Below are 9,660 nucleotides of genomic sequence, written 5' to 3' on the forward strand. Positions count from 1 at the left end.
TTAAACTTACAGCTCTCAATTTCGGCTCAGATCACCATCTCAGGGTGGTGAGGTCAAGCTTTGCCTCACGCTCCGTGCTAAACAGGGAGTCTCCTTTCCTCTGCACAAGGGAAGTGGGTCTCGAAGTGGGTTCTGGGACCAGCAGAACCACCATCACCTGGAAACTTACTAGAAATGCAAACTCAGAGCACCGGACTGGCTCCGTTGTGAGTGACTCAAGACTCGAGTCACTCAGGTGACTCTCGATCACAGGATTATGAGTTCAGGTTGGGTGTAGCGATCCCTAAAAACTACGTAAATAAACTGAGAGAAAGAGGAAGGAAAGAAGGGAGGAAGGACGGAGGAAGAGAGAGAGAGAGAGAGAGAGAGGAAGGAAGAAAAAGGAAAAAAAGAAAGAATAATGCAAATTCCCAGGCCCAGCACAATCAGAAAATCTGAGAGTGAGGCCCACTGGTTTGTACTTAAACAAGCCTTCTAGGGAGGCCTGGGTGACTCAGTCTTTAAGCGTCTGCCTTGGGCCCCAGGCCCTGATCCCAGCATCAGGCTCCCCACTCAGCGGGAAGCCTGCTTCTCCCTTTCCCACTACCCCTGCTTGTGTTCCCTCTCAGTGTCAAATAAATAAAATTTAAAGACTAAAAAAGGGAGAGGGGACCTTTAAAAAAAAAAAACAAGCCTTCCGGATGACCCTGATGCAGCTCAGATACAAGAAGTACTGACTTACATGAACCAGAGGTCACTCCCTGAGGCTGGGAAGAGGTCTGACCTCCATCTGTCCGAACAAACTCATGTTCTGTTAGCAAGGGAGAAATGGCTGTGGAGCAGGGAGCTTCCTTCCAGGTGAGTGAGGGTCCCTGTTCTGGTGCCGATAATGACCTGAGCCTTTTAAGAACCCAAGTGAGGGCGTCTGGGTGGCTCAGTGGGTTAAGCCTCTGCCTTCGGCTCAGGTCATGATCTCAGGGTCCTGGGATCGAGTCCTGTATCGGGCTCTGCTAAGCGGGGAGCCTGCTTCCCTCTCTCTCTGTCTGCCTGCCTTTCCATCTACTTGTGATTTCTGTCAAATAAATAAATAAAATCTTAAAAAAAAAAAAAAGAATCCAAGTGAAAGGAGTAACACTGTCTATTCCTTTCCACACATCGCTTGAAAATATTTAACATTTTTTTTCTCCAATGAAAAAGAATGTGGCAAATGTTGTGTAGTGTAGGCCTGTGTGTATGTGGAATTACCATAAAAAATCCAGTGGCAGAAAAATCTCATAATGCAATATGTAAACAGTATCTGCAACAAATGAACAGAATATAGAGATGTGTAGATGGTTATGTGTTCACCCAAATATGAATGCATAGGGCAAGTTCGGGAAGGACACAACGTTCTACATGGTTCCTCTAGGGAAGGGAGAAAAGTCATTGAGAGTCACTTTCACTTTTGTTTTATTAACTTCTGAAGCACTTCAGTTATTTAGTAACAAGAGTATATTATCGATTCATGTGCACATTTTCAAACAGAAAATGTTTAAAGCAGACAACGACCAAATACTGGTGAGAGGGACAAGGACTGAATCTTCAGGGCTGGTTCTGGGCTCTCCTCATGCTCCTGCTGAGGCCTCCAAACCCCTCATCTCCAGAGAGATGGTATCGAGTAACGAAACCAAACTGCTTTTCCGTCTCCTTTCCAAACCTTCTCTTGGTGTTACCTTTTATTTTCCTGAATACTGACTAGTTTGCATCTGAGTGAAAGTATGAGTTCAGGTTTTATGATTAATTTTATATCTTAGAGGTACTCATTTGCTAGCTCTGCTGGAAAATTCCTTTAGTTCCCCAAAGTTGCCCGATGGCTTTCTTTAGGATTTTTGGAAGACAAAGTCTACTGCATTCTGCCGTGTCTAGAAATTACCATCGGAAGCCAGCCTATTTAAGATAGGAGTTAGACATAATCATTACCTCACTTGAGGAATAAAGAAACAGGGGTTTAGGGAAGAGAAGTGGCTTGACAGCTAGCCATAGTCCTACCGAAACCGAAACCTGGATTTCCTTCCTCCTTGGCCCCCAAAACCACACCATCAACACTTCTTTTAACTTTAAATGTTTGCAAGTCGGGGCGGGGGGGACTCTAAGTGTGTTCTCACGGGGATACCAAGGCAGGGCATTTATAAGTTGCTCTAGCAGAGAATTTCAAAATTCTAGAACCTTCTTTAATGTCAATAAGTTATATCATGTTAATGAGCACAGCCAAAGTAAACAGGCCATCACTTAAAGTCACACCACAAAACCAATTTTATTTCTGTGTTGTTTTCTCCCCCAGCCCCTGCATCTATGGCTTCCTGTTGTTTGGAGTTGACTTTTCTTTTTCCCCCACAACCACCCCTGTATGTGCCACTGCACACGTATCTGTTCCCAGACTTCCGTGTGCATGTCTTGTGCTGTGCATGTTTTCCAACTACATTCGAGACTCGGGGGGTCTATGAACCCAGGTACCTCTCCTGTTACCTTTTACTGTTCCAGGGTTTTCTCTACCTTCTGCTTCCTTGTGTCTCACTCTCTGCCTGGTCCCCCGCCGCCTCCTTCTCTTCGATTCTGCCGGTTTCCTTTTCTGTTTCTTTTCCTCATTTTACTGGATTTTTTTTTAAAAGATTTTATTTATTCATTTGACACAGAGAGATCACAAGTAGGCAGAGAGGCAGGCAGAGAGAGAGAGAGGAGGAAGCAGGCTCCCCGCGGAGCAGAGAACCCGATGCGGGACTCGATCCCAGGACCCTGAGATCATGACCTGAGCCGAAGGCAGCGGCTTAACCCACTGAGCCACCCAGGCGCCCACTTTACTAGATGTTTAACAGTGAATCTTTTTTTATTAAATGACTCTGATATCGATTGTATTTCAAGTTCAGAGATTACTATATTTCGTTATTAAAATGACCAAGTAGACTATTTCCTTTAAAAGGGAATTACATTTCTTTTTCCTCTCTCTGGGCCTTCATTGTTCTTTTTTTTTTTTTTTTTGGATTAGTGATGCTTACTGAAAAGTAAGGAGACATCTTTCCTGTAGTTAACATTCATTAAGACCGAACTGTCTTATCAGAGAGGATCCTTTTTTTTTTAAAGATTTTATTCGTTTATTTGACAGAGAGAAATCACAAGTATGCGGAGAGGCAGGCAGACCCCACTGAGCAGAGAGCCCGACATGAGGCTCCATCCTAGGACCCTGAGATCATGACCTGAGCCAAAGGCAGAGGCTTTAACCCACTGAGCCACCCGGTGCCCCTAATCAAAGAGCATCTTAACAAACACAGAGGCCACCTTCTCCTCTGCTGGTTGTAGAGACTGAGACCTGGTGGGATTCGGTGACTTGTTCTGGGTCACATAAGTTCGGTCTAGAACTCCTGGCCTCCTATTCACTAGTAGCTCTTTCCAGAAAGAGAGTTTTGTATCCTTTTAGTTGGTACTCTGTAAATAACCTATGTATCCATTAGAATGCCTTTGTCTCCAAGTAGCAAGCCTTGACTTAAACAGGCTTAAACAATAAGGAAATGTACCTCAGATTATAAAAATCTGGCCTGGTTGCCTCAAAAGTTCGGTGATACCACGGAGGCCACATTCTACCCCTCCCCTCCCTTCTTCTCTGCCCTCTTGGGTGGTATGGCTTTGGCTTCATGCCAGCTGCCCTCAAAGTCTTACCAAGAGCTGCCCCCAAACCTTGAGACATAATGAGTCCTTGTTCATGTCCAGTGGAAGAGAGATGCCCTTCCGCCCAAATCTGACATATAAAAGCCAGTCCTTTCTGCCCCATTGGATCTTTTGGACAATGTCCCCTCTTCACTCCCTTAGCCAATAAGAGCCAGGAGGAAGCTCTACCCTCGTGTTTTAGACCAGTCAGGATTCACCTCTGTATGTGGGATGACCTGAGCGCCTGAACCCAATCAGCACTGTATGGGGAAAAAAGAAGGATGGATACTGGGTAGCGTCATTCCCTCATTGTACACCCTATTCTGCTTATTAAGTCAACGGAGTCCTAGCACTTTTTGAGTTGCAGAGAACTCAGAGATTACTATGGATCTGAGTTCAAGAAGTCCTTGTTTCCTGGATATTTCAGCAATTGCACTACAGGGCCGAGCTGGGAAAATGCCATGAGGTACACTGCTTTCTCGTGGCCATAATCGTACCCAGACTCTTGGGAGAGAGGAAGGAAGGGCTCCGTGTTGTCTGCCTGGCTTTCTTCTTTCCTGTTAATACCAACCACTTCCCTTCTTCCTGTGATTGTTCTTGAATAAGATGAAAATTCTTTCCTTCCCTCCATTCTACGCTCTCCAATATGTATACACGGAGACTCTCTATTTTGAAGATTTTGCTTTAAGGGCTCCTGGGTGGCTCAGCAGGTTAAACGTCCGCCTTTGACTCAGGTCCTGATCCCAGGGTCCCGGCATCTAGTCCTGCCCTGGGCCCCCTGCTCTGCCCCGAGTCAGCTTCTCCCTCTCCCTCTGCTGCTCCCCCTGCTTGCGCTCTCTCCATGTCTCTGTCAAATAAATAAATAAAATCTTAAAATAATAATAATAAAGATTTCATTTTAATCACCGTACCCTCAAAGGATCAGGAAATCCTCCAAAAGTTACCAAAGTCGCTAGCTGTGGCAGTACTGACACACGGCTACAAATTCTTTGACATTCTCTCCACCAAGAGATGGATCTGTGCCTCCTACCCTTGACTGGGGGAGGGAAGGGACTTATAACTGTTCTTGTTGCCAGGTGAACTGGGGAGACCCCAGGCCTTGGACCCTCGACCCAGCCTGTCCCAAAGATGTCACCAAAGTTTTCGATCGCCTCAAGAGATAGAATTCAAGGACAGACACAAGCAAGCAACCTAAAGGGAAAGTTGTTTTAAGTGAAAGGTAGCCTCTAGAGATGTGAGGGCCTGTGAGCTCAAAAAATTGCTGCTAGCCCCTGGGGTTGAGTTTCTAGCGCTTTCTGAGAGTTGTTAACTAGGGGGTGGAATATTCATTACTTTAGGGCAGGAAGCAGGGTTTTGCACTTTTTCTTCCTTATTTGGTCAGGGGTTTCCATCATGGCATGGGGGGGGGAGTGCTGTCTGGTTTGATTCGGCTCTGGTGGCCGGCTGCCGAGAAGGCCGCTGACTCTCCTGGTGCTGCTTGCAGATGTCCAGGTCTCCTGTTAGAACCTACCTAACCGCCTACGCTAACATTCTGGCTAGTGGGCGGCCGCGGAAAGTGAAGCCGTTCACCATAGCCGTTCACCATTTGGCCGTTAAGAAAGCCCAATGGCCTGTGGAGAAGTTCAAGTCTTTCCCTTAACACAAAACAAAATCTCCTTGACTCTCCTTGATCGCTCTAGCTGCCGTCTCCTCATTCCCCTTCCTTCCTATCGCGCTCCGGGCTCTGGAAGCGACTGCATCAGCATCTGGGTGCACTAAGGAAAGGAAAGGAATTCCCCAGGTGGAAATTGGAGGCAGGTCGGTCTCTCCACTGCTGGATGACCAGCAGCCAACCATCTCCTTCCCTTGTGAATGGACCTCCCTTAGAAGTAATAAGTGTCACTTTTTCAGGATTCAACATTCCAGAAGTTGGCAAAGCCTAGATCACATGCCCGGTCCTTGGCTTCTGGTCTGAGTCAGCTCAGGCTGCTAATGATAAAGTAACACAGACCAGGTGGTTTAAAGAACAGAATTTTGGGGTGCTTAGGGGTCTCAGTTGGTTAAGCAACTGCCTTTGGCTCAGTTCATGATCCTGGAGTCCCGGCATCAAGCCCCACGTCAGATTCCAGGCTTTTGGGGGATTCTGCTTCTCCCTCCGACCCTCCCTCTTCTCATGCTCTTTCTCTTGCTCTCATTCTCTCTCTCAAATAAAGAAATAAAATCTTAAAAAAAAGAACAAAAATTTATTTTCTCACAGTTCTGGAGGCTAACAGTCTGAAATCAAGGTATTGTCAGGGTGGTTTTTTCTGAGTCCTCTCTCCTTGGCTTGTAGAAGGCCATCTTCTCCTTGTGTCGCCACATGGCCTTCCGGTCCGTGCCTTTCTGTGTCCTCATCTTTTCTTCTTGTAGTGACACCAGTCATATTGGATTAGGACACACCTTAATGACTTTATTTTAACTTAACAGCCTTTCCAAGGTTCTGTCTCCAAATACGGTCACACTCTGAGGTACTTGGGGTTAGAACCTCAACATACAGATTTGTGAGAGACACAGTTTAGCACATAACGTTGGCCCGAGGCAGGAGGGAAGGGGGCTCTGGCCCACTTGGCTTACGTAGTAGAAACCAGTCACCACTTTCTATTAAGACTACTCACAGTGGGGGCTTCTTCAAGGGAAAATGAAATGCTGATATGAAGGGCAGTGGGTAAGGATCCTGGACAGCCTCAACCAAGGTCCATGATGCCTTCAAAACGGAGATTCTCAGAAATAGTAGTAATTGATGAAAACACTTTCTCACTTCTGTTCAATCTTCAACCCAAAGTTATGAGTTTCTCTCCCCCAGCCCCAGCCCCTGGGGCTTGTTCAGGCCAAGGTCAGGAAGAGCTCCCAGAAGCCCATGTTGAGAGGACTTCTTGAACTTTCTATAGCACTTAAACACTGTTGACTTCTGCCTCCTTAAAGGTCTCTGCTGCCTGGGCTTCCCTATTCTCCCCTCTTCTCTAACCCCTCCTACACAATCTCCTTTGTCAGCTGTTCTTCCTTTTCACACCCTGCCGAAGTGCTGTGTGCCCAGTTTCTGCCATTGCCCGCCTTCTTCTCCTGCCCCTCCCCCATCTCCTCTACTTCCTTCCCTCACTGGACCTCCCCCTTTTTCTCTCACTCAAAAGTCTGACAGTCAGAGAGATCTTACCCATACCGTATCTGAACCTAGGTTCTCTGGATGGGCTTCATATGACATGTCTTAAGTTATAGGGAAATTTATGTGTATATTTATTTGCATTTTTTCTTAGGAAAAGGACTAAACCTGCTATCAAAAGTTTAAAACAGCATGTTGATGCCTTCTAAATCTTATCTTTTGTCAGCCCTGCCTTCTGAGCTCCCAGGTCATATACCCAACTGCCTACTTAGAATCTCCACCTAAGATCATAACTACCTCCAGCTTAATAATGTCAAGAGCTAAGATCATTATCTCCCCTCCAAAGCCTGCTCCTCTTCCTTTACTTCCTATGTCCATGAAATGTACCACCATCCTCCTGCTAACCAGATCATCGCCCAGACCCCTCCTTCTCTGTGACACTCAGAGCCAATCAGTCATCCAAATCCTGTCCTTTCTGCTTTCTTCACAAGTCTCTTAGAGGCTTCCGTTGCATTTCCACTTCTTTAACAGGGAGTCCCCTCTTGGCTACACTGTTAAAATAACTGCCCAACTTTTCCCTCCACCTTTGCTCTCTCTCCTCTCCAATTTATTTATTGGACTGGTAGCAGAGTAATTTGTATAAAACGTAAAACTGATCATGCCACTCCCCAGCTCAAAATGTTGATGATTGCTTTTACATTCTATAAAAATTATTCTGAGAGAATCTAAGAAGGCATTGACTGTTCACCATGACATACAAAGTCCTTCATGATCACTCCATAGATACTAAGTGCCAAGTACGTTGTAGGCACTGTGCCAAATGCTAGGGATACAACATAAACAAGAGGAACAGATTCCCTGCCCTCAAAGACCTTCCTGAAATTTGATGATACCACAAAGGAAAAGCAAAGCTTGGGAGTAAGGAGATAGGGGGTGTCACAACTTCATAACTTCATTCGGGTCACCAAGAAAGGCCGTCGGCTCCTAGCCTGCACTTCTTTTTTTCTTTTTCTTTTTTTTTTTTTTTTTTAAGATTTTATTTATCTGAGGGAGAGAGAGAGAGAAAGCACAAGCAGGGGGGAACGGCAGGCAGAGGGAGAGGGAGAAGCAGGCTCGCTGCTGAGCAGGGAGTCAAGCAAAGCCGAGCTCAATCCCAGGACTCTGCGATCATGACCTGAGCCTGAGTGGAAGGCAGAGGCCCAACCGACTGAGCCACCCAGGCGCCCCATCCTTAACCCTTTAGCCAGTGCTTCTCCTTTGGGGTTCTCACTAATCTGGGGGAGCTATCCCCAGCTTCGCAAACACGCCAGCCTACTTCAACCCATCTTTGCTCATGCCTCTCTGTTTGCCTGAAATGTCTTTCTCTCAAAACTTTCCTGCCAAACATACAATTATCTTTTGCGATCCAATTAAAGTGTTCTCTCTCCCAAGTGGACCCGTCCCACAGATGCCTTCTTTATGCACACACAGAATTTTGCAAATACTCTCATAGTCCCTATGGCACTGCAAGTGCTTATCTGCTGGTCTCCCCCTATGCAGGTGTGAGTCCCAGGGGGTTGAAAACTGGACCTGGTCATCTCAGAACGTGGTGCTGTGGCTGGCATTTCAGTGTTGAAGGGAAAGTACGGGGAGAAAAGAAGGGGGAGGGGAAGGGCACCTGAGGGGCTCAGTCAGTGAAGCATCTGCCTTTGGCTCAGGTCATGACCCCGGGGTCCTGGGATCCAGTCTCACCTGGAGCTCCTTGCTCAGCAGGGAATCTGCTTTTCCCTCTGCCTGATTCTCCCTCTGCCTGATTCTCCCTCTGCCTGCCATTCCCCATTTGTGCTCTCTCCCTGACAAATAAATAAATAAAGTCTTTTGAAAAAAGAAAGGAGAGCGGAGCTAGACCAAGAACATCTGTCCTTTAAAAACCGTGCCTTTTAGCTACCCCATAAAATTAGCCCTTGCCACCCCACGCCCAAGCCGAGGCTGGCTCAGTAAGCCTTATGAAAACCTGCAGAGTGCTCCCCACTCTCACGGTCCTCCTGGGGCTCCCTCCTTCCTCTGCCGCTAACAGTTCCTCCCTGTACATGAAGACCACAGACAGAAGATGAGTCAGAGGAGACCATAAAACTGCAGAGAAGGCAAACTAAAGGGAATGCCACGGACCGCGAGCCACGTGCAAGAAAACCACGCAGAACTGTGAAGAACAGAGAGCGCAGGGGTGGGTGGGGAGTCCTCCTTCAGCCCCGGGGTGGGGGCACGCTCCGGGCCTCGGTTACCCAGAGAAGCATCCTGTGCTGTAGCATGGGGCTTTACGTTTTCAGATGCTGGTCTGGATTTTGCTGGATGTAAATGTGTCTCTGAAGAGGGAGCACTAGAGGGGCGCCTGGGTAGCTCAGTGGGTTAAAGCCTCTGCCTTTGGCTCAGGTCATGATCTCAGGATCCTGGGATGGAGCCCCACATCGGGCTCTCTCTGCTCAGCAGGGAGCCTGCTGCTCTGCCTACTTGTGATCTCTCCCTCTCTGTGTCAAATAAATAAATATAATATTAAAAAAAAAAAAGAGGGTGCCTGTGTGACTCAGTGGGTTGGGGCTTCTGCCTTCGGCTCAGGTCATGATCTCAGGGTCCTGGAATCAAGCCCCGCATCCGGCTCTCTGCTCAGCAGATAGCCTGCTTCTCCATCTCTCTCTGCCTGCCTCTGTCTACTTGTGATCTCTGTCTGTCAAATAAATAAATAAAATCTTTAAAAAAAAGAAAAAGAAAAAAGAAAAAAAAAAGAGGGAGCTCTAGAAGGGATGCCTGGTTCCCAGTCCAAGTGGATCCTAACCAGACAGCTAACTATGGGGGAGGGGCTGCCACAAGAAGTGGGTAGATTAAGGGGTGCACCAATGATCTCTACTAGGAGC

Source organism: Mustela erminea, chromosome 17 (assembly GCF_009829155.1).
Source record: "Mustela erminea isolate mMusErm1 chromosome 17, mMusErm1.Pri, whole genome shotgun sequence".
NCBI classification, from domain to species: Eukaryota; Metazoa; Chordata; class Mammalia; order Carnivora; family Mustelidae; genus Mustela; species Mustela erminea.